Raw genomic sequence first — 24,061 nt, 5'->3', positions numbered from 1 at the left:
TTCTTGAGAGAGCCAATTTATCAAATTGAGTTCTTCCTGAGGAGTGACTGTCCTCTGTTTGTATCTTTGCTGCAAAAAGATATGGTCTGGATGTAGAAGAGGACAATGACAACCTGAAAGAAGCAGATCTCTTGGGGGAATGGCCAAGATCTTGGTTTCTTCATGTTTAAAATGGGAATAATCATCATATCTATTTCATAGGATGATTGTCAGACTCAGCGAGAAAATGCACTTAGCACAACACCTGGGACATATTTAACAAACACAAGTTAGCTACTATTCTATTTAAGAATTGTAGCAGATCATTGGTGCAGTATATATGTGTGTCCTTCCATTTATAACTTCTGATGGAGATAACTAAAGTGGGCACAGGTGACCTAGGCCTGACCAGAGTACTCCATTCCCTTGGACACAGACAGGTCAGGAATGAGTAATGACCCAGGATAGCCTAATGAGCATCAGCTCTAGGAATTTAGCTAGAACTATCAGGGAGGAGGTATCCTCTTTCCCTGGCTTTGCCAATCTGGAACAATTGAAAGGCTTGAGCTGCTGGCTTGCTCATGCTTTATAACAAACCAACAGATGAGCTGAGAAACAGATTCCTGCTGGCACTGTGTGAGTTCTGATCCATGCATGCCTGAAACAAGAAATTCCTTGTCTTCTTTGTCACAGGAGACCTTAAATTTCCTCTTTTGCTTAAATCAATGTGGATTGAATTTGTGAGAAAGTAATTGTTTAAGGTGGTTGTCCTTTGTCCAAGTGAAAGTCCAGGTTAAATGATTTGAAGCGGGCATGGGCCTTTATTAATTGCATCCATGTGCAAACTCTCTGGAAAGTTGTGGCTCAGTAATATTAGCTTTTCTAAAAAAATTAGAACATTAAGAATTCTGTCTAGTTGGGAAATCACAAAAGTAGAAATGACAGGGGTTTTCTTAAAGCATACTACTGTGCCATTTCCAATTAATTAACTGCCTACCCACCTTCTGTCCATTTGGAAGTGCTTTTATTAACATATAGCACCCTAGGACTTCTTGAAAGTGTAAGGGCTTTAAAGTAATTCACAAGTAAAGAAAGAAATGGAAAAGGATGAGGGGAAACACTGCATGCCACATACACACACTAAGGTTTAATTTGAAGCACCAGCACAGTGGGTTGACATGGGACACCCAGGTTGCATTAATACTTTTTGGAAAACAGATCTTTAAATGGAAGGCTCATATATTGGTTCCTTTCCAGTCTCCTGTAGTACACCATATTAATCTCAATCTTTTGGAAAAATATAAATTGATACCTTATAGGGTTGCTCCCAAAATTAATTTTGGGTTTGGAGCAGCTAGTTCTAATGACATGGACTTCTGTGGTAACTGATCCTAATACTCTGGAACTTCACTCTCTGCATATTTGTCCTTAGGGCTACATGGCAATTCCCTTAGTCAGATGTGTGTGTGTGTGGACAAATATCACCTGGGAGATCTTCCCTGAATTCCCCTTGGCTCATTCCATTAGTTGGGTAAGAATTGATCATCTCTGTTCCCTTGATTCTCTGTGAAAACCACATTAGTCTTAGTCATTGTTGCTCACCAGGGCTGTACTGATTTTGAAGAAAATTGCCCCTGGACTGTGTGTTCTGTGAAGTTGGAGCCTGCCTCTGTCTGTTTATCCCTGAGTCTAGACCTGGATACAGTGCCCAGACCAGAGGATGGTATTGGTAATTTACATAAGATGTTGTTTGGGATCTTATCCCAGCTCTTCCAAGTTTTCCTGTAAGAGAGACTAAACCTGGAGACTGGCCTCCCTGGTCTAAAGGATACTCATATGTTCCATCCATGAGAGGCCCCTATGTGAAATTGGGAGTGTGGAAGGCAGGAGATTCCAGTGTTCCTCTGTTAATTTTGGCAGGCAGTTGTGTGAATGCTGGAAGTGGCTGTGGTGATGCTTTGCCTTTGACTTTTGAGCATGCTCTTAAGGATCACCTCCTTTGGTGCTGTGGGTAACTGAGACTATGGGAAGAAGTTTCCCTCTGATGGCAGCATCTAGAGGTTTCCTGACAGCAATCTTCCTGTCTTTATTTTCCTGTAGTAAAGTTCTTTCTGTTCTAAACACCAATAGTGAGTATGCTTTGCCTCATTAAAACTCTGATCAATAAGATGACTGTTGACTTCCTGACCAGAAAGTTTATGGAACATAATAATTTTTAATTTTCTGATTTGAATTATTTATATTGGGAGATGTACATGTGGTTTAGTCAGGTTTTTGTCAATGATAAAATACCTGAGAAAAGCAACTTAAAGGAGGAAAAAATTATTGTTGTGCACAGTTTCAGAGGTTTCAGTCTGTGACTGGTAGACTATTGCTTTGAGGCAGAGGTGATACAGAATATCATAGTAGAAATGTATGGCAGAATAAAACTGCTCATCTAATGGCAGGAGACAGAAAAAGAGAGAGAAAGAGAGGAGGAGAGAGAGGGAGAGAAAGAAGAAAAGAAAAGAGAGAAAGAAAGAGAGAGTGAGCTCATGCAACAAGAGAAAAACCTGGGTCAAGATAAAATTCCTATGAGCACACCCCATGGATCCACTCCCTTCAATCAGGTATCATTTTCTGAAGTTTTCCCCACTCCCAGTAGTCCATTCAGCTATGAATTCCTCAATAACTTATTTCCCTGATGATGTCAGAGGTCTCATGATCCAATCACTTCCCCCAAATTGTCCACCTCTGAGTACTGCTGCATTGGGGACCAAGTCTTCATCCCACGAGTCTTTGGGGAACACTTCATATTCATAAGTTTGAGTATATTATCAGTATATGTCAGTATATATCAGTATATTACCACTTGGTAAGTGTGCTTAATGGACAGACCAGTCCACCTCTTAGGTTGGCTTGCTGTGTCCTGATGATGGTCTTGCATACACAGCATTTAAATCTATATTAAAATCTTTGACAAAGAAAAGAAGTTTCATTATTTGGTGAGGAAAATAGAAGCAATAGCCCTGGAATAAAAGTGGAAATGAAAGGCATGTAAAGAATTGTAAGAAAATGAGAATGCTATATTGTTGTTTTTCTGTTGAACAAACAATATCAAAAGCACAGTGGCTTGCAATAATAAGCATATATTTTCTTGTTTGCAGGTGTGTAGGTCAGCTCTGGCTTTGGAAATGACTGGTCTTGGCTCCACATTGGGAGATGGGCTGAGATTAGTCAGCATGTTTCTCCATTCTTCTTGGACTAGCCACCTTCTATGGCTGATGTTTCTCATGGCAAATCATAGCAGTACTCTGAGGTAAGGCAAGACAGGAAAACCATGTGAGGCTACTGGTGACATCATGTGTGCTAAAGTTACATTGACTGAAGCAAATCACTTGACCAACCAGACCAGCAATACAACAGGGTAGTGTCCTCTATCCCCATTTGGAGGCATTCAAAGTGACCTGAAAAAAGTGTGTTGACATATAATTACAATTTGGGAAGAGTTAAAGAATTGAGAATGATGATCTAAACTACCCCAGGTTCCTAGTCCAACCTGAACTTTTTGGGTAAATTACAGTAAAAGGTCTAATCATTTACTTCTCTCTGCATTGTGGACCCAATCATTTACTACTCCAGAGCGGGGAAAAAAACAGTTTCTGGGTGAAAGATTACTTGTCATGTGAGGCAGAGCACTACTAGAACTACAGAGAAAGTGGGTATGTAAGGAAAGTCATAGAAAATTCTCCATAAATATGTGATATGGAAGAAATCCAAAAATCAGTGTTCTCCCCAGTGCTGTCTATAAAATATTATAGATAAATACTTGTTGCTGCTGAGCCAGTGGTAGTACTGAACCAGGAGGCTGCATCCCAAGTACAGGCATATGATTGATAAGCAGTGTCCACTGAGACAGGGAGAGAGGAATAACCTGTGTTGACCATCTATATATCACTACATTTTCCCTTCGGTAAGTTGAATTTCTTTCAGCTTTAATATCCATGACTCTATGTCTGAGATTTCTTGAAGGAAAAGACTCTGGTTTAATTTGTGAATACCCCACGGTAACCACTGTAAGGAGGAAGGTAGAATTTCTCAATGCCATGAGTGGTTCAGTCCAAGTGTCTTTAGGTCCTGCTTGGCAGAATTCAGCTTTGAGCAGCAAGTTCAGGACCCAACCCACATCCCTCAGCATTTTCCACTCCCTTGAACCTTATAGGGTGATGATTCAAGTGAAATAAGGGAGTCAAAGCTCATGGCAGACTGCTTAGCACATCAACATGCTTGCTGTGTCATTGATAAATATTTTATGAATTTAACTGTAGTCACTTATTGCTGAAAAGTTAAAATGAATTTGCAGGTTTACTTAAGAATAGAAAGGGTAAAAAAAAAACACTTCTGCATAATAAGATTGCAAATCTCCAAGAGCTCTGCCAGTTTTCTGTCTTAGGGTTAGCATCTCTGAGAAGAGTAATTCACAGGCATAAAGCCAACAGAGAAACACAAAACAAATAAAGCAAAACAGCATCAAACTGAAGAGTGTACTCTTTGGAATGCCCCATTTAGTCTGGGAATGAAGAATAGGCTCATTTTATCACCATGATAATATTTTCCACCTTCCTCTCTTTGTCTTATTCTTTTTTCTTCTTTACCACTGTTTGAAATTGGCTGAAGAAAACAGAAGTGAAAGAATTCTCCTCCAAGTAATCAAACATGACAATTATAAAGGAAAGACTACCACACCCATGGAGATGGGTGGCAATTTATAAGCACTGGTTGTACCAAGGCACATGTAATATTACTGAAAGTCTGACATCCTCAAAAAAGGTCAGTTTGATATCATATCCAATTTGTGTGCATGAACGCCTGGCCTGATGAGTCTGGGTTCCTTTGTAGGCACTCAAGGAGAGCAAAGCACAGAAAGGTAAGTGCTGATCATGCTGGTTTTAGCTTAATATTTGTAAAGCATGGTTTCCACTAATGGTAACTAGTTGCAGTAGGAAGGCAACTAGTGAGGAATCCTATTGGTGTAAAATAAAACTTTGGAAAGATGGAAGACTGAAGCTTTATAGACTTGGTTTCAAATTTTGAGTCAATCAGGTCATACCCATAAGGCATTGGTTATTTAAAAAAAATATGCTGAGTCTTTCTTTCCTCACTGGTAAAATGGAGAGACAACAGTCTTGCCAGTAAGGATTGTGTATGGATTACTTCATTCTCTTTCTTTTTTCTTTTCTTTATCTTTATTTATTCTCTTGTTTTTTTCTTTTTTTTTTTTTTTTTTTTTTTTTTTTGGTACTGGGCATTCAACCCAGAGATGCTTTCCCACTGATCAATATTCCCAGCCCTATTTTATATATTTAAGAGACAGGGTCTTCCTAAGTTTTTTAGGTCCTCACTAAATTACTGAGGCTAGCTTTGAACTTGTAATCCTCTTGCTTTAGCCTCCCAAGGTGCTGGGAGCACAGGCATGTGTCACCATGCCTGGCTTCACTTTCTTATTTTAATCCTCTGATGGTTTTTAACTGAACTTTTAATAAAATCCCAACTCCTCATCCTGGACTATGTATTTCTCTGAATTATGGCTCCTGATTACCTCTCTGATTCTTTCCTTTGCCCATTATGATATGAAAAACCCTAGCCTTTTTTTTTCTTCCTGCAATGTGCCAGAATTCTTACAGATTGTCATGGGCTTTCTACATGCTCTCCCCTCTGCATAGAGTGCTCTTCCTCAAAGTTTTGTCAAAAACTTTTGATGGTTTAAGAAACCGTCACCATCTCTGTCATTATATCCACCATCATCACCATCATTATTGTCATTGTTATCATTGTTGTTAATACTTACTAAATGCTTCCCATGTGCCCAGAACAATCATTTAGCATCAAATGTGTACTAACTCATTTAATCTTCACATGTTTCCTGAGCAAAATTATCATTCCCATTTTACATATGAGTAAACTAAGACCTTGGATGGTTTAGTAACTTCCATAATATCACACAATCCAGAAGGGACAGAGCTGGGTTATGCTCCCAGCAAGCATTAGAAACTAGTAATTCATCTTGTGCTTCTTTATCTGCCCAAATATCAAAAGCCATCTGGGTACTGCCTCACATCACCCAGTTTAAATTCTTGTAAGCCATGAAAATGAGGCAGCCCATTTTATTCATTTCTGTATCTCCAGTGACTTGAGAAAAAGTCCAATATTCCAATATTTAATATGTGTTAAACAAATATTGGTTCAATGATTGCATGAATAAAAATTGTAAATCTAATATGAGACTTGAGTCTGGAAAATAATTGGTTTTGCTGAAATGTTACTTTCTTTAAATGCAAGGTTCATTGTGCATGAAATGCCTGTTTTGATGATGGTGGGGCCCAAGTTTTAGCTCCCCTATTTTTTCCTTTCTTTTTCTTGTGACTTCCTGGGATTCTCTTTGTGGACGGGACATGACCCTTTCAGCTACTGAATGCATTTGGCCCCCTTTTATCCCATTCTCTGAGTCTGGAGTTTTACTGTTTAGCATATTTTTAAGTTTAGACTGAAAAAATATGAAGACCTTTGAAAGGTTCAGAGATACTTAACTACTTGGAAAGTAAGTCCTCTGCTTGAAGTTCAATGCTCTGCATAAGGTGACCTGGCTCAGCAGGTGACTTTACTTTTCTCTTTTGTATGTCAGTTATGGAGGTTTGAGCAAAGCATGCCATCTTTTCATGGAGAATATTCAGCATTGGTCTGCACACAGCTTCCCTCAATTTACTGAACTCATTTTCTGTATTACATTTCCCCTCTCCCATTTCATTCTTCCCCCAGATAGTACCTCTAATGTTTTCCATGAGTATACCTATGGAGGTTGTCTTGTGAAATTATTTTTAGATGTTTGTTACTAACTTACATAAGTGGCATTTTATGAGATATCATCTTGTTTCTGATTTTTCCAGGCTTTCTGTGTCATAAGATCCATCCAAATAGCTTTATACATCTCATCTAACCCTTCTGATGACTACCTAGAATTCTTCTACCTCCAAAATGCTACTGAGGTTCCTTGGAATAAACTTCTCCTCATGGTGCCCTGGGTTATAGGGGATTCCCTCACCTTGCCCTCTGTCACTTCACAGGTTTATCCCTCTCTTCTTTTTGTCATTATCCAGCTCTGGGAGCCCATCCTCTGAAATAAAGCAGCAGCAACTGATTGCTGTCCAATTTAATTTCTAGGGAAACTGAGACAATACCCCAACATTTTGACCTTTTTCTTTTTTTACCATTTCCCATGAAATTAAAGAATAAATTTGATAACTGGTTTGCAGCCCAATGTGTAATAGTCTGAAGTTTGATGTGATGGCTTTCCAGAGCATAGCAGGAATAATCAGCTGTCTAACCATTAAAATCCTGGTTCCCCACTTCCCAAAGTTCCAGTAAAGGTTTCTTTAGTCATAGGACTGGCTGCATAATTCACAGGAATTCTTTGCTTAGAAAACAGAAAAAAATCACTGTTAAAAGTACTAAAATATAAGACTTTTGGCTTTCTTCCATAGTCTTTATCTTATACAATGTTGGTTTTAAGTGCAAATACAGGAGCACTTAATATGCTTTGTGGAATCAGTGAAATTACAGTTTGGATTTCATTACATGACATGTTTTGGTGTTTTCTTCCTACTAGAGCAATGGAAATGAGCATTGCAATTTAGCTCTCTCTACTGATACTGTGTATCTTTGCCTTACTGATGAATGAAGAAGTGCTACTAGGAAAGGGAGTCATGAGTTGTCCATATTTACTGCTCATCTTATGTGTCAGTTATTCCAGGCTGCCTTAATGAAATGCCTTAGACTGGGTGGCTAATCTGTGTCCTTACAGCTCTGGAGACTGGAAGACTGAGATCAGAGAGCCAACATGGTTGAGTTTTGGCGAGGGCCCTCTTCCTGGCTGCAAAATGGTGTTTCTCACTGTGTGCTTACATGGTTGAGAGAAAGAACGGTTGTTCTCTTTTGAGATTTTATAAAGTCACATTCCTATAGATTACTCTTCTCTCTCCATGACCTCAGTTCACCTTCTTTACATCTTAAAGACCCTGTCTCTACACATAGTCACACAGAGGGTTATGGTGTTGATGTATGAATTTGGGGGAGGGGAACACAATTCAGTTCATAGTGTTCTAGGTCACCATTTTTAGCCTAGGTGGTTAGCTGTCATGGGGAAGCAATGAGAGTAAGCAAGGATCTGTTAGAATGCTGTGGTCATTCATTTTTCACAGGATGGCATTGACTTCTGCATTCAAAGTAAATTCTAGTACAAATAGGAAGAGTGCTATTGTGGGGCTGTCAGTGCCTCTCCCTGTGTCTGCAGTCTTAGATACAGTGCCTCAACCTTGTGTAGTTTGTACACCTCCCTGGGCATCCATACATTATAAGTCCTTGTAATCCTGTGCTTATGGAACTTTGCAAGCACTACCAGGTAAGCAGCAGGCATGCCAATGACATCTGTCTCCTCTGCTTGTGTGCATGCTTCATTGCTTCTTGGACTCACTTACAAAGCCTAAGTCCAAATATCAAGTTTTTTAAAATTTAAAGACTGGAAGAGCAAGACCTTAAACCAAGTATGGAACCCTTTGGAGCCACCTTGAAACCAGCCCTGATTAGCCAAACTCAACAAAGACAAATTTTATGTTGTCTTACCTGCTGCACCATTTTTTGGTGCCGGCTGTGTTTGGTTGTATATAAAAATTTTAAAAATTACCTGGACACAGAGTGTATTCTTCTTCTGTAACAGAAAGAGCAACAGTTCAGTCTAGGCATAATGGCTCCAGAAAATCATCAAGAAATCAATGTATTTCTGTCACTTTACACTGCCATTTCAAAACTGTGGCATTCACTCCATAGTGGTAAGATGATTCTTGCCCTTTCAGAAGCAAAATGACATGCCAGGTAGGAAGAAAGGACAGAGAGAGAGAGAGAGAGTGAGAGAGGGAGAGGGAGGGAGGGAGCCCCACAAGGCTAAAGAAGTCAGCCATCTGTTCTGTCCCTAAAAGAACTTTATTTTATGATATTCTTAATTTTTGGAAGCATCAACTAGCAACTTCTGTTTCCTTCTCACTGGTTAGGATTTATTACTAAACCACAGTAAACTGCAAGGGAAGCTGGGTGATTTGGTATTTTTATCAGAGCTCTTCAAATATAATGAGTTCTACTAGCAATGAAGAAGTGTAGATTGGATAATTTGTAGGATTCAAGTAGTACCTATCTGTCAAACTGATCCCAAAATTTAGTAGCAAGGAACAACTCTCATGATAATCATGGAATCTGTGGGTCTACTTACTTGTTGCTACACTCTCTGGGGACTCAGCTGAATAGATTCAGAGATCTGGGAGGACTCAAACAGCTGGTAGCTACAACTTCCAAAAGTTCCAACTTGGGATAGGATGGCCCAAATCTGGCCTCATCTAGGGCTGTCAACTATACAGAGTGTGACCTCTCTGTGTGGCTTGAGCTTCTCTCTGCATGAAGGCTAGGTTCAGAGAGAAGGTATTCTAGAGACATGGCCAGAAGCTGTATGACCTTTTATGACCTATTCCATAAGTTCATGTTTATTTCAGTTATGAGCAAGTCATTAAGGCAATACCAGATTCAAGGTAAAGGCAAGGGGCAAGGTCAAGGTCATGTTGTAGAAGAGCATGGGGAGTGAGTGAGGTTGTTGCAGTCACCTGCCACAGTTGGCTATGGGGTTCAGGGATAAGTGAGGTGTTATAAAGGCCTATTACTTTCTGTGCTTTCATGTGATTCTGATCTCTGGAGGGAAAAGAAGAACTAGTCTTCTTTAAAAAAAAAAAAAAAAACAGGATTTTTCACCTGGTTAGAAATACAAAATGGCTAGTGTATGTATACTCTCTAGCTTCTTTTTCTGTTTGTTTTGGTGATCTTTGGAAATTTGCAAATAGTGAAAATTATTGTTTTTGGTGTGTGCTGTGGGATTAAATACTTGGATAAATTCTCGTTATCGCTACTAATGTGAATTAGAACAATTCCAACACCCCAAAGAACTCTCTTGTTCTTCCCCTTATACTTAGATCCCATCCCTCTTCTAACCCCAGGCATTCTCTTATTTCCAGGCAAAATTTGTTTTGTTCAGCAATGCCCAAAATAGGCTGTATATATCCTAGACAATGCACAAGGTGATCCAAAAGGGGAAAACAGGAAAAAAAAATAGAATTTGTTTCTATTTTTTTAATCTCATCTCTTTACACTTCAATCTTTGTTTTAAAATGCACCTAATACACTAGTACTATGGCATACACAAATAATTTATAAAGAAATAAACCTATTGGGAAAGTTGTTTAAAAATTGATTACTGATAAAGATAAATGACTAACAAAAGATTATAGGACTTGAGATGTGGTAGACCACTTACCTAACATGCAGAAGGTCCTAGGTTCAATTCCCAGAATCCCACTCCCCCCACATACTGACTATAGATTTAGATTGGTATCAAAAACAATTTCCTCTGGGTTGAAACTGGCATGGTTCTTTTACAACTGACCTTTTCCTTAGCCAAATGGAATAGTGAATGTAGGACAAGAAAGAAAAATATAGTCCTCTGAGTTGAAATTCAGATTCTTCAAATGAGGTTGTAAAAGATTCTGCAACCACTTTCTAAATTCTTGCTCCCCCAGATCAAGAATGCTCCAAGGAAATAGAGACCATTTCTGTCACTCATTAAAGTCTATGCCTGGAATGCTATTTTGTTAGGACACAGAAGTGGACAAGATAGTTTCTCCTGAAATGTACTTGCTGGAGCAGGAAATACAAGCTAAACTAGTACACAAATAATTTAGAAAATTTCAGACAGTGGTCAGTTCCATGAAGAAATAAAAGAGTGTCATGGGATGTGGGTTATCATAGGTTATCCTAGAAGATCTCTCTAAGAAAGTCTTATTTGATCTGAAATCTGAATAATAACACAGGGTCTACCATGTAGCTCTCAGTTAGGTTTGGGAATTTGATAGCAGGTGGAAATTACATATGGATTTTTGTTCATTTTGTTGATTGAATTTTAAAAATCTATGTAAATCTTAGTGTGCTTGCAAATATTTACAGAAAAATTCTATGCCCTCCTTGCCCATCAATGTGGAGGTCCCTGGAGGTGAATGCCTGGACACCATGTGTCCAGGCAGAGAGGGCCTGGAATTGCTACATTAGCCCTTCCATGGTGGAAAAACATTCAAAATTTTTCACCTTCTTGAAGGTCTGGGAGTAACTGCTGGCAGGGACTCAGGGTTACTATGTGTATAATCCAGTGATCTGTGTGGCTTACTCCCTAGATACCAAATGGGAACTTGTTTTGGTGGCTACCAGTGTAGCATTCACACATTAATCCACACCTGTGCTTGTGTCATTTTCATCTCCCCATGCACTGGGGATAAAAAGGCAAGTGAGTCTGATTTCTTACAGCCTTTTGAGCTTTCTCCTCACCTGAGAAGTCTACATCTCCTTGCATGGGAGTTTGTGACTTAGAGGGAGCAGACAAGAAAACACAATTAAAAATGCAAAAGATTTTCTTTTCCAGAAGTCAAGCCCATGAAAGATAAAAGAGAAGAGCAGTCAGGAATAGGCAGAGGAAGTAAGCAGACTGTGATTCAGATTTGACACCTGCTAATGGAGAGGGGAAAGGAGGGAGGATTGGGTTAGAGGATCCTCAAACTTCAGAGCAACTCTGAAGAAATCTCATTGAGTTCAAGGGGGAGTTATATGTAGTGATTTTTTATTAGAGAAAGTCTGTGCTGAACAGAAATTGACAGATCCTAGAAGCCCCATTGTCTCAGAGAGATTATGCCCCTGGACCAAGCACTGCAACAGATCCCAAAGGCTCAGTGGGTGTAACCTATCACTCAAAATTGCTCTTCACAGCAGGTGCCTCCTGGGAGGAGAGCCGAATGGTGCATTTGTGTGGTGGTTGGGACTTGTCCTTGGCAAGCATCTGTCTTGGCAGATTCTGTGAATATTTTCACATGGAGAATGCCACCCGTGGATCCCTGTTGCACCTTCAAATAAATTTCATGAACTCTTTAGAAAGGAATTGTGGAGCTGTTTTGTCCTATGGATACCCATCCCAAGGCATATCATTAATGACCAAGATGATATTCATGGCTATTAACTTTAATTAAGTTTTGCATGTCTATAGTTTGGAATTCTAGAGGGTAGAGTATTTGTCACTGAATTCAAGTTGACTATAAACTTGAATCAACAAATGCAAACTATGACTGATGTGAGTGGGTTGGAAACTACTGTGATAAAAGCTAAGGGGCAAAAGGACATGGACAGAGGAGTTGTGGAGAAAAGGGAACTGAAACCATCTGGGACCATATAGAAGTGTGGCAAAAACATGTATAAATGAAATTTTGTTTAAATTATCAGGAATTGAGCAAATGGGAAGAAGATTACTGTAGGAAGAGTTTAGGGTCTCATCACTGAATGGAACCTGGCTGAAAACCAGTTTGTTCTGTGAATCAGGGATAATGAATGACCTGACTTTCACCCCCACCTATCAATCCCCACCCATCCTGGAGAACAGTGGATGTGCTGCTCCTATTGACAAAGGAAATCTGTCCCCGTTGCAAAAATGTACCTAAAAGTTGTTGCCTACTCAAGACATACTTTTAGTTCCTGATTACTGGGTTTTGACTTTCTTTTTGTCTTTTCTTTTCTTTCCACTGAAATCAATGGCCAAGTTATCACTTATTCTTTTCTCTGTCCTAAGATGTATTAGTGATTCTCCAGAGCAGCACAAGTTTGACCCAGTGGTGACCAGGCGTTTCCAACCAATTTTCTGTCCTTGCTTTGGAATTGTATGGATTTCTTAAATAGCATGCAATGCATCACCGGGGTGACACTGTAATGGGAAACAGAAGGGTGGGAATTAAATTGAGTTTGAACAGCAGCAAAAGAAATGCCATGTTTACTCAGGCATTCAGGATATAGAAGCTGTCTGATTCTTTGGTAGTTAAATTTTAGAGAGGCTTGTCTGGTCCTAAGTAAACAGACATAATGATCTTTTGTCCACAACAAGACTGGTGCATAGGATTTCTCACTGAGACTTACAGTTTAGAGCTGCCATTAAGTCTTGAGCAGGAAAATTTGGTTCCCATTTCATTTTTCTTCTTGGGAGACAGTGAGAATGGAGTAGAAAAAAGGAAATGAGTGTCTGTGGTGATAAGGAAGGGATCTTTACTAGGCTGAGATGCTGTTAAAAGGAAAAGAAATTGTAGAATTTGAACTGTAAATCTTTGATAGCATCTCATCCAACTTCTCTTTTAGCAGTTGGGGAAATAGAGACTAAAAGAAACCAAGAAGCAGAAGGATGGAGCAGAAAGACAACTGAGCCAAAAAAAGTGAGGTTAAGTAGCAGTGGTAACAGTAACAACCTCTATGACCTAAGTGAGTAGCTTTGATGACAGCACTGTTCCCTTGGAACCTGGTTGTCCTAGGCTTTGTAGACTTTCTCAGAGACCAAAGATGACCTCTAGAATTGTAGGCAAAATTTCTGAGACTTCTTGGACTTTTTAACTTAAATATAGGTGCCAGTTAAGCTTCCATGGCCTGTTGCTACAGTCCTTGATCTTGCCTTTCTGATTCTGCGAACAGCCTCATCTCCCCCTAATACATGGCTATAATTAGAGCTAAGCAGAGAGAGCTTGCAGATTCAATGCTCATTCCTGGTCTGGGAGGGGTTCTCTGGATGTTCTTATTTGGTGATTCTTGGATGTTGATACACATGGGTCAGTTAACATTTCAAAGTTTCTATCTGGATTCATAACTTTAAAATGACAAATTCTTCTCCAAAATGTACCTCTAATAGATTGATCTACATAACAAAAATAGGAAGGGAAAAGTTAGACTAACTGATATTATAAATATTGGAGCTTCACAGAAACTGAAAGCTAGAGTAAAGATATCTCCATGGCAGGGGGCAAAGGTAGAGACACAGCAGGCTGATCACAGGGTGATCACAGCTCTCTGTCCTGTTAGTCTGACAATGGCTGTCACTCAACCCATCCTCAGGGTTCTAAATCTCTCCTGAATGTTTAACCTCTTGAAACTTCCATTTCTTCATCTCCCAGATGGTGGCTACATCCTTTCTGGCCCTTAAAGCTGTTAGAGGGATCCAATTAAACAGTGACTTCATACAAATTGAAAGTGTTATTAAAATATTAGGTGGTTTACTGCCGTGTTAGTGGTGCAGTTTAGACTAGAACTGGGGATCTCTGATAGCTAATTTTGGTCTTTTTCTCAAATTTCTGGGGAGAAAGTAATGCATATCTGTAGGGAGTAATGCATCCTGGAGACAAATGGAAGTCAGCAATAGTGACAAAGCACTTTTCTTGGAAAAAGAAATTTTAGCACATGGTGTTATTCAAGTCATCATTTAAGGCTTAGAAATGACATGATTCTACAATCTGGAGAGGAAAGAACACCAATTAAACTGAGTTGTTTCCTTGAATTACAGAGTTTTACAAAGTTGATTTACTTCTCCTCTTTCTCCTATTTGAGGGTGAGGGAGGAGTGGCCATGGAGCAACTTTCATCTGGGGATGAATTCTCATCAATATGGCTTAAAGATTTCTTGAGATCAGTGAGCAATATCAGCCTTCAGGAGAAAACAAGAGCCTAGGAAATTAGTTTCTTTGATGATACTTTGTCATAAATAATATTTCTCCTTCATCTTTCACATAGTATCATATTTCATTTTTCTGACTCAACCTCTAATTCTTTAGAGAGGACTCTGCATGGAACCCAGGATTCACTCAACCTCATTACTGTTATCACTGAGGATAAAGAAGTCTATCAATTTTACTTTTTTCCTGCTGCCTAAATAATAACTCAAGCTCTGTTTGATCATATACTTTAAGAGGCAGTATAATGACATTGCTTGGAATTACATATATACAGTTATTTCAAAGCCACAGCTCCTGGTTAGTATGAGTAGATCAAATTCTATTCAAAAAAGTTTTGAGAACAAGCACTGTGTTTTTAGGAGCTAGGGAATCTTATCTTTCAAAAGTGAATCTCAAAGTTTCATTGCTTATTAAGTTCCAATTTGCTTCTGAGGAAGAACAGGGAGATTTTTGAATGGTGTTTGTGAATGCTATTCTGTCTTAAAAAAGAATCCACAACTGTTAAATAATTACCTGTGTCATGTCAACAGTCAATCTGCCCCATGTGTTTCATACAAAAAACTAAGAGAGCAGAGTTCCCACACATCACAACCCTGATCTTCAAGTCTAAAATTCATTCATATACTCACATTGAGTACCTTTCTCATGTATAACACCAGGTCATTCTGAGTGTGGAAAACCAACAAGAGTATCTTTGCTGTTGAGTGTGTCTAGGTAAACAAGCATTGATTCTCTTCTCCTCTTCATAATTTATATGTGTATGTGTTTATGCATGTATAAATGAATGTATGTGTATGTATATACACATGTTTACACATATATGTAAATGCATGTGTATATATGTGTGTATATATATACACATTTACACATACACATATTATATTCTCATAAATCTCATGTAAAGATTTGTCTGTGTTCTTTAAATTATATATCCAGACAGAATAAAGCTTATCATATAAATTTACTATATACTTATTGAATCCAGAGACCTGTAATGAATAATTGAGTCCACAGAACAGTATGCAGTACATGTCATTAGAGATGTATATTCAAATAGCAGTGGAGTCACAGAGAGTGAGTTTGGAGACAGAGGAAGTAACACTTGAGACTAGTCTTGAAAGCTGAGAGATGATTCCAGGGTAAAGTCTTCAGGAAATGAGGAACCCATGTAAAAACAGAGATGTGAGAGAGAATGGTGTTGGGCACCAGTAGCCCATGTGGCTGTGACAGGGTCATGGGAGGAGCTGACACTGGGCCAGTAGGCTGGGGCAGTTTGTGAGGGGAGGTTGAGTCTATGTTAAGCTATCTTTGTCTTATTTGGACTGTTCATATCTTCTTGGTTGATGGGCAATTGAGAAATTATTACCATCTTGTTCAAACTCCTCCTCCAGTATTGTAACTCAAGACAGACATGGCTTTACGTTATTGGTGTGTTTGAAATTCTAGATGGAACCCAGCTCTCACTCTCTGGTCTATGCCCAATACTGCAGAAACACATCCTCCACATGCTCTTCAAGGTTGTTTTCATTTGCTCATGGGCACTGCTTTTATCAGATGCCACATTTCTACATAAAAATTTATCCTATAAATTGAAGTATCACTTCACTGAACACAGTAATATGCTTTCCAAGTTCTTTATTTATATCCTTTTATAATTAATGTTTGCATGTCAAAATACAAATTGTTGAAATAGTGATTAAAATAAATTGAAGAAACAGGTTGAATACACAGAGACATTTTTCAAATGGAATTGCTATTCGTCTTTCAAATGGAATTACTATTCTTCTGTCTCTTGCTGAAATTCTACCTTAATGCCTGCTTGTCTGAATGCAGATACGGCTGACATGGCCACAGTATCTTCAGTAAAATATGTGTCTTTTATGCATGTCTGTTTAGTCTTTTCTAAACACCTCAGTTGTTTTAGATACTGATATACAAATTCAGTGGTGTTTATTTCTCCTCTCATTGTGTAAGAGAAGCATAGTCAAGTCATGCAAACTTGAACTCAGTCACATTGGTTTATTGTTCTTCTGAGACACCTTTGTTGCAGAACAATGGTGAAGGAGATGAAGTCTTAGCTCACATCTCCATGTAGTCCATATTCTGCAGCTGCCATCTGTGAGTCTGTGAGCCATGCAGATCACAGCCCTTGGGCTTATATAATATACTAAAAGACAAAATATATAGTGGCAATATGTAATAATTTGTATGTGATATGTGATATATAATAATGTTTGTTATTTAATCAAGTTATGTACTGTGCTATGTATTATTAGTATATAAAGTAATTATCTTTCCTTTTCTCAACTTGTTAGTGTTGTTGCTAATTCAAGATTTGATGAATTGAAATTTTGGATATCCTTGACCATATGTAGTTTTGATCCCAATTTGTAGGGGTGGGAATGTACCAGGAATTAAACTCCAGTGCTCTCAACCCCTAAGCCACATCCCTTGCCCTATTTTATATTTTATTTAGAAACAGAATCTCACTGAGTTTCTTAGAGTTCACTTTTGCTGAGGCTCACATTGAATTCACAATCCTCTTGTCTCAGCCTCCCCAGCCACTGGGTTTAGAGGCATGCACCACCCTCTCTGAATGATCCGAATTTCTTTTTTTTTTTTTCATAAAAAAGATTTATTTTGAAATGTTGTCCCATTATATATGTTTTTTATTTTTTTTTAATTTTACACTCTGCATTTTGATTCATTGTACACAAATGGGCACATCATTTCATTTCTATGGTTGTATACGATGTAGGTATATACCATTTGTGTAATCATACATGTACATAGGGTAATGATTTCTTAGTGACTTAAGAATTAAATGTACACTCCTCCTTCTTATGCCATGCCCCACTGTACAACAAGGTGAGGTGATCAGATATTTGCTCCATGTGTGCCCATGCTTGCTATGAACTTTCTCTAATGCTGTTTATTGAGTACATCTTGAATAAAGACAAAATTTATCTGAAAAATGTGTAATAAAAGTTTTTCTAGGGTGACTTAGTCTCTGTTAAGTGGTGATAGTCATAATGCCTGTCTTATAGGCATTATGAAAATATATATATTTTTATATAGCTATGAAAATTAATTGGGACATTTTTATAATGTGCTTGTTCTGTGCCTGGCACATGGTAGGTGATCAATACATATTAGCTATTAACATAGCTACATATTAACATCTATTTTGATGTTCAGTATGTTGCTGCTGTCTCATTTTCTGACACCAGGGATTAGATCATCTCTTGGACCTCTGGTTCTTTTCTTTCCATTGTTTTACAGTTCAGAAAAATTGGAATTGTCTCCTCCATCATTCTACCTGGGCTGCTTTTTGTGAAACACTGTCTAGCGGTGGGTTCACCAAGTCTGGCTTTCCATCCTATTATTTTGCTAAAGCTATTAAGTACTTAAGTCTCCTGCATCTACAGGAGGAATATGTAGCCCATTCTTGTGGCCCATTCTTGAAGTCTAAAGCCTGCAAGGGCTCAAAGATTTAGGAGAAAATTTAAAACTTAATGACATAGTGTTTATATAATACTACCTCTATTAAATATGATTTTTAAAAAAGCTCAAATAAGATTCAACTTTATATTGTTTTTTGACTCATTCTCATCCAAGAGTATGATTTCCCATATGAGAACATAGGGATCTACTTTGTTCTTTGTTATTATTGTAGAGGAATTTAATTATTGAAGACCCATAATGGGACCATAACAGACATTTGATTAAAACTGAATCTTAAAGAGAACATGTGTGAAAGCCTGAATTAGTGATTCATATTAAAGACAGACACCAAATGGAAACAAAGTTGCAAAGATCACATTGGCAAAACTGTGAAGAAATAGTGAAAAGTGCTACAGAGAACAGAGGGCTTTCTTGATCCTTGTCTAACTCCTGGAGAACAAGTAAGGGATGGGCTTGATCCTGTGTAGATATTGTACAATTGATCAGCAAAAGGAAGAAGGATAAGATCTCTTTTGCTTCCATAGCCTACATTAAGGAAATTGTATCTGTGTTGAAAGAGATGAAAAGCATGGCTATTAATCTGATTTTTTCTTTCTTTCATTCTTTCTTTTTTTCTTTCTTTCTTTCTTTTTGTCTTTCTTTCTTTTCTTCTTTCTTTCTTTCTTTCTTTCTTTCTTTCTTTCTTTCTTCTTTCTTTCTTTCTTTCTTTCTTTCTTTTTTTTTTGTTACCAGGTACCAGGAATTGAATGCAGGGGTACTTAACCACTGAGTCACATTCCAAGTCTTTTTGTTTTTTATTTGGAAACAGGGTCTCATTAACTTACTTAGGGCCTTGTTAATTAGCTAAGACTGATTCAAACTTGCTATCTTTCTGCCTCAGCCTCCTGAACCACTGGGACTACCCAATCTGAATTTTAATAGTGTAAACAAGTAGGACAGTATCTGTAACATAATATGTGCTAGATAAATATTTAAAATTTTTCCTTTATTTGTAGAATTGTTGGGAAGGAAGAAGATGCTAGAAGATTGAAATGGGAAAAATCACTGGTTTTCAAAAAGTGGAATGAGATAAATTCTGAAAAGAACACATTACTAAAGATGATATCAATCCCTGGTCAAATTTAGAAAGAAAGTATTTAAAGATAGGTTGTGACCCTCTAGAAAGATGGAATTATTAAAAATAATGAGTCTTGAATAATGAAGTTGGCTTGACTGATCTAATTTTCTTTGGATTTTGTCATTCAATGATTCAATTAGAGACATTGAATAGGTGGGGAATATCTAGATATTGGACAGATTGCTGACAAGCTGTGCTTTCTCATGCATTTGGCACACACAGAGCTCTCTCTTCCTCTCCTCACCCACCAATGGTTGCCAGCTCATCCAAGGCAGGAAAATACTTGACAAATATTAACCAACATTTCCTTTTTTTTATTTTCAACCATGATCCTCCTTGAGTCATCTAGGCAATCTGCAAATATTACTTTAGATAAGTGATGACATAGCAAAAAAGCAGCAGAAAAAGTAGTCTAGGTTGGCTTTGGATTTCAAAACTCTGAAGTCTTCAGGTAAGCAGATAGGATTCTTGGTGAGACAAAAGTTAAGAAAATTTCAATATATGAAAATAAAACCTTCCTTCATTCAGAGTAGCCAATGAAGAGCAGAGAGTTGGGGTGAGAGGGTTGGAGTAGAAACCACACCAAATGCCTGTGGTGCTCCTTGACCTATTCCCTGACCTTCCTGATTATCCTTCCACAGCAGAAATGTCCTGGTAGCCCCCCATGGATGATGTGTGACACAGGTCCCTCACTGATAAGGACATTTTTCTTTTTAGGTCACCCTTATTGTCAGGACTGCAGCCAAAGTCTCTACTTATTCACAATCCTGAGACTGAACCCCCACAAAACCAATGGAGAAGAGAGGAGAGGAAAATGCCTTATACTCTTTTTGACTTTTTACCAACTTCTCTTGGTAGAATCTGAGGCTCCTTCTTGAGCTTGTGAGACTTCAGGTCCAGCTGTGTCTCAGCACCCATCACAGAAAGTGATGTTTATTGCTTACAGGAACATTTCTCTATTATACTGTGAGCCTCTTGAGCACAGAAAAGGTTTTAGATGTTTGTATTTACTGACTTATAGCAGAGACAAGAAGTGTTTAATGCATGGAAGTGAAGCTGGTGAAATGTGTGTGTTTACCTGGAAATGCATTCAGAGAATATTGGCCAATGTATTTGTATTAGCTTTGAACTAAGTGGTATTTTTCTCTACATATTTTCTTATAGGTGCATTATAATAAAGCATGAGAGTAGGATTTGTTATATTCTCATAGGTGTGCACAAAACAATATAATTTGGACAATTTTGTTCCCTAGTACTTCCCCTTTCCTTCTGCTCCCTCAGTCCCCTTCATCTAGGAGATATTTCTAGCCTCCACTTTCTTGTTCACATTGGACATGAAGGAGGGCATGACTCATTGATCACATTTGGGCATGATAGGAGGCTAGAATGGAAATTCAGTACAGTGACTGTGAATCAGAATCTAAAGGAGATAAACAAATTGAAATGATGAAACAAAGAGCATAATTAAATTTGAAGTAAACATAAAATACTAGTTAGGATTTTTTGAAAAAGTAAACTGCATTATGACATAGGAGGAAATATAGTTTTACAATAAAATATTTGTTAGAGTTCTTGCTTGAGCTTTAGTTGATTAGCTATTATATTATGAACCAAAATATAATGCAGCTTTTAATCAATTTTGCCCATTAATTTTGTAAATAAGAAGAGGCACAGGAAGGCAAGTGTTCCACTGCATGTATCACTGATATGATCATTGCTAAGTATGGGTTACACTGCCACAATTGCACACACACATACACACACACACATATACACACACCTGTGTGTGCAAGGCTAGGGATTGAACACAGGAGTGTTTTACCACAGATTTACATTCCAAGTCTTTTTAATTTTTTTTTTATTTTGAGATAGGGTCTCACTAAGTTTTCAGGGTCTTTCTAAATTGCAGAGGCTGGGTTTTAACTTGTGATCCTCCTTCCTCAGCCTCCAGAGCTGCTGGGATTATAGGTGTGTGCCACACATATAACACCCATATTTTAAAAGGGTTGTACTAGAGAAATTAAAAGAAAGTGTTTGTGAAAACTATATTTTAAATGAGAAATTGAGAAGAGATCAGGATTAGATCCCAGGAAAGATGTCCTCTTGAGGACAGAATCAATACTTGGTTTCTTTAATGCCTGTCATACTAAGGGATACTTCATGTTTTGTGATCTCATAAGTGAAAGTTATAAAGAAGTAGATGCTTCATTACTCTTCAGAAGACATTTTCTAACAATTAGGTGTTTCCATCATTGAAATGACAGTGACATCTTTAGGGGAGATTCTGCTTCATTTCCTTGGATGAGTTTAAATCAAGAGTAAGATATCACCACAGGGAACTTCTAATTTGTAAGGTGATGGGATTCAGGAGTTCTAAAATGGCTCCAATTCAAAGACAAGACATGCTTCCAAGTTTCATCCTCTGGCTTAGTTGGAGAGTAGTCTGATATAGAGGGGCACAAAGAACCTTTGACAAAGTGGCAGAAAACAAAGTTAAACAAACAGAGAAGATGGTGAGAAATCATGAACAGAAACTATAAGAATTATGGGATATCATGATAAGGCCAAATTTAAGAATTATTGGGATGGAGGAAGGCTTAGAGAAACAAACCAAAGGAATGAACAATCTATTTGAAGAAATAATATCAGAAAATTTTCCAAATCTGAAGAATGAAATGGAAAATCAAGTCCAAGAAGCTTATAGGACTCCAAATATACAAAATTACAACAGACCCACACCAAGGCACATTATAATGAAAATACCTAACATACAAAATAAAGACAGAATTTTAAAGGCTGTGAGAGAAAAGAACCAAATTACATTCAGGGGGAAACCAATACGGATATCAGCAGATTTTTCAATCCAGACCCTAAAAGCTAGAAGGGCCTGGAATAACATTTTTCAAGCTCTGAAAGAAAATGGATGCCAACAAAGAATCTTATACCCAGCAAAACTTACCTTCAAATTTGACAATGAAATAAAATCATTCCATGATAAACAAAAGCTAAAAGAATTTACAAAAAGAAAGCCAGCATTACAGAACATTCTCAGCAAAATATTTCATGAGGAAGAGATAAAAAACAAAGAAGCAAATCAGCAAAGGGAGGAATTATCCTAAAGGAACTGTCAAATAAAGGAGGAACCAAGATGTGTCAAAAATTTTAAATATGAAACAAATGATTGGGAATACAAATCATATCTCAATAATAACCCTGAATGTTAATGGCCTGAATTCATCAATCAAAAGACATACCCTGGCAGATTGGATTAAAAAGAAAGATCCAACAATATGTTGCCTGCAAGAGACTCACCTCATAGAAAGAGATACCCGTAGACTAAAGGTGAAAGGATGGGGAAAAACATACCATGCACATGGACTCAGCAAAAAAACTGGAGAATCCATCCTCATTTCAGAGAATGTAGACTTCAAGCCAAAGTTAGTCAGAAGGGATAAAGAAGGACATTTCATACTGCTTAAGGGAAGCATAAATCAGCAAGATATAACAATCATAAACATCTATGCCCCAAACAGTCGCTCATCCATGTATGTTAAACAAATCCTTCTCAATTTTAGAAACCAAATAGACCATAACACAATGATACTAGGTGATTTCAACACGCCTCTCTCACCACTGGACAGATCTTCCAAACAAAAATTGAACAAAGAAACCATAGATCTCAATAACACAATCAATAGTTTAGACTTAACAGACATTTATAGAATATACCATCAAACCAAGAGCGAATACACCTTCTTCTCAGCAGCACATGGATCCTTCTCTAAAATAGACCATATATTATGCCACAAAGCTAATGTCAGCAAATACAAGAAGATAGAGACACTACCTTGTATTCTATCAGATCATAATGGATTGAAGTTACAAATTAATGAAAGAGTAAAAATCAGAAACTACTCCAACACCTGGAGATTAAACAATAATCTACTATATGATGAATGGATAACAGAAGATATTAGGAAGGAAATTAAAAAATTCATAGAGGTAAACGAGAACAAAGAAACATCATATCAAAATCTCTGGGACACTATGAAAGCAGTACTTAGAGGAAGATTTATTTCATGGAGTGCATTTAATAAAAGAAGTAAAACTCAAAAAATAAATGACCTAACACTACAGCTCAAAGCCCTAGAAAAAGAAGAACAGACCATCACCAAAAGTAGTAGAAGACAGGAAATAGTTAAACTGAGAGCTGAAATCAACGAAATTGAAACGAAAGAAACAATACAAAAAATTGACAAAATAAATAGTTGGTTCTTCGAAAAAATAAACAAAATTGATAAACCTTTAGCCACACTAACAAAGAGAAGATGAGAGAAAACCCAAATCACTAAAATTCAGAATGAACAAGGAAATATCACAACAGACATGACTGAAATACAAAACATAATTAGAAGCTATTTTGAAAATCTATACTCCAACAAAATAGAAAATTTTGAAGACATCAACAGGTTTCTAGAGACATATGAATTGCCTAAACTGAACGAGGAGGACATACACAATTTAAATAGACCAATTTCAAGTAATGAAATAGAAGAAGACATCAAAAGCCTTCCAACAAAGAAAAGTCCAGGACCAGATGGGTTCTCAGGTGAGTTCTACAAAACTTTTAAAGAAGAGCTCATTCCAATACTTCTCAAAGTATTCCAGAAAATAGAAGAGGAGGGAACCCTCTCAAACTCATTCTATAAAGCCAATATTACCCTGATCCCTAAACCAGACAGAGACACATCGAGGAAAGAAAATTTCAGACCAATATCCTTAATGAACATCGACGCAAAAATTCTCAACAAAATTTTAGCAAATCGCATACAAAAACATATTAAAAAGATAGTGCA

This window comes from Sciurus carolinensis, assembly GCF_902686445.1.
Source record: "Sciurus carolinensis chromosome 14 unlocalized genomic scaffold, mSciCar1.2 SUPER_6_x, whole genome shotgun sequence".
Classification (NCBI taxonomy): domain Eukaryota; kingdom Metazoa; phylum Chordata; class Mammalia; order Rodentia; family Sciuridae; genus Sciurus; species Sciurus carolinensis.
This window is presented reverse-complemented; position numbering follows the sequence as displayed.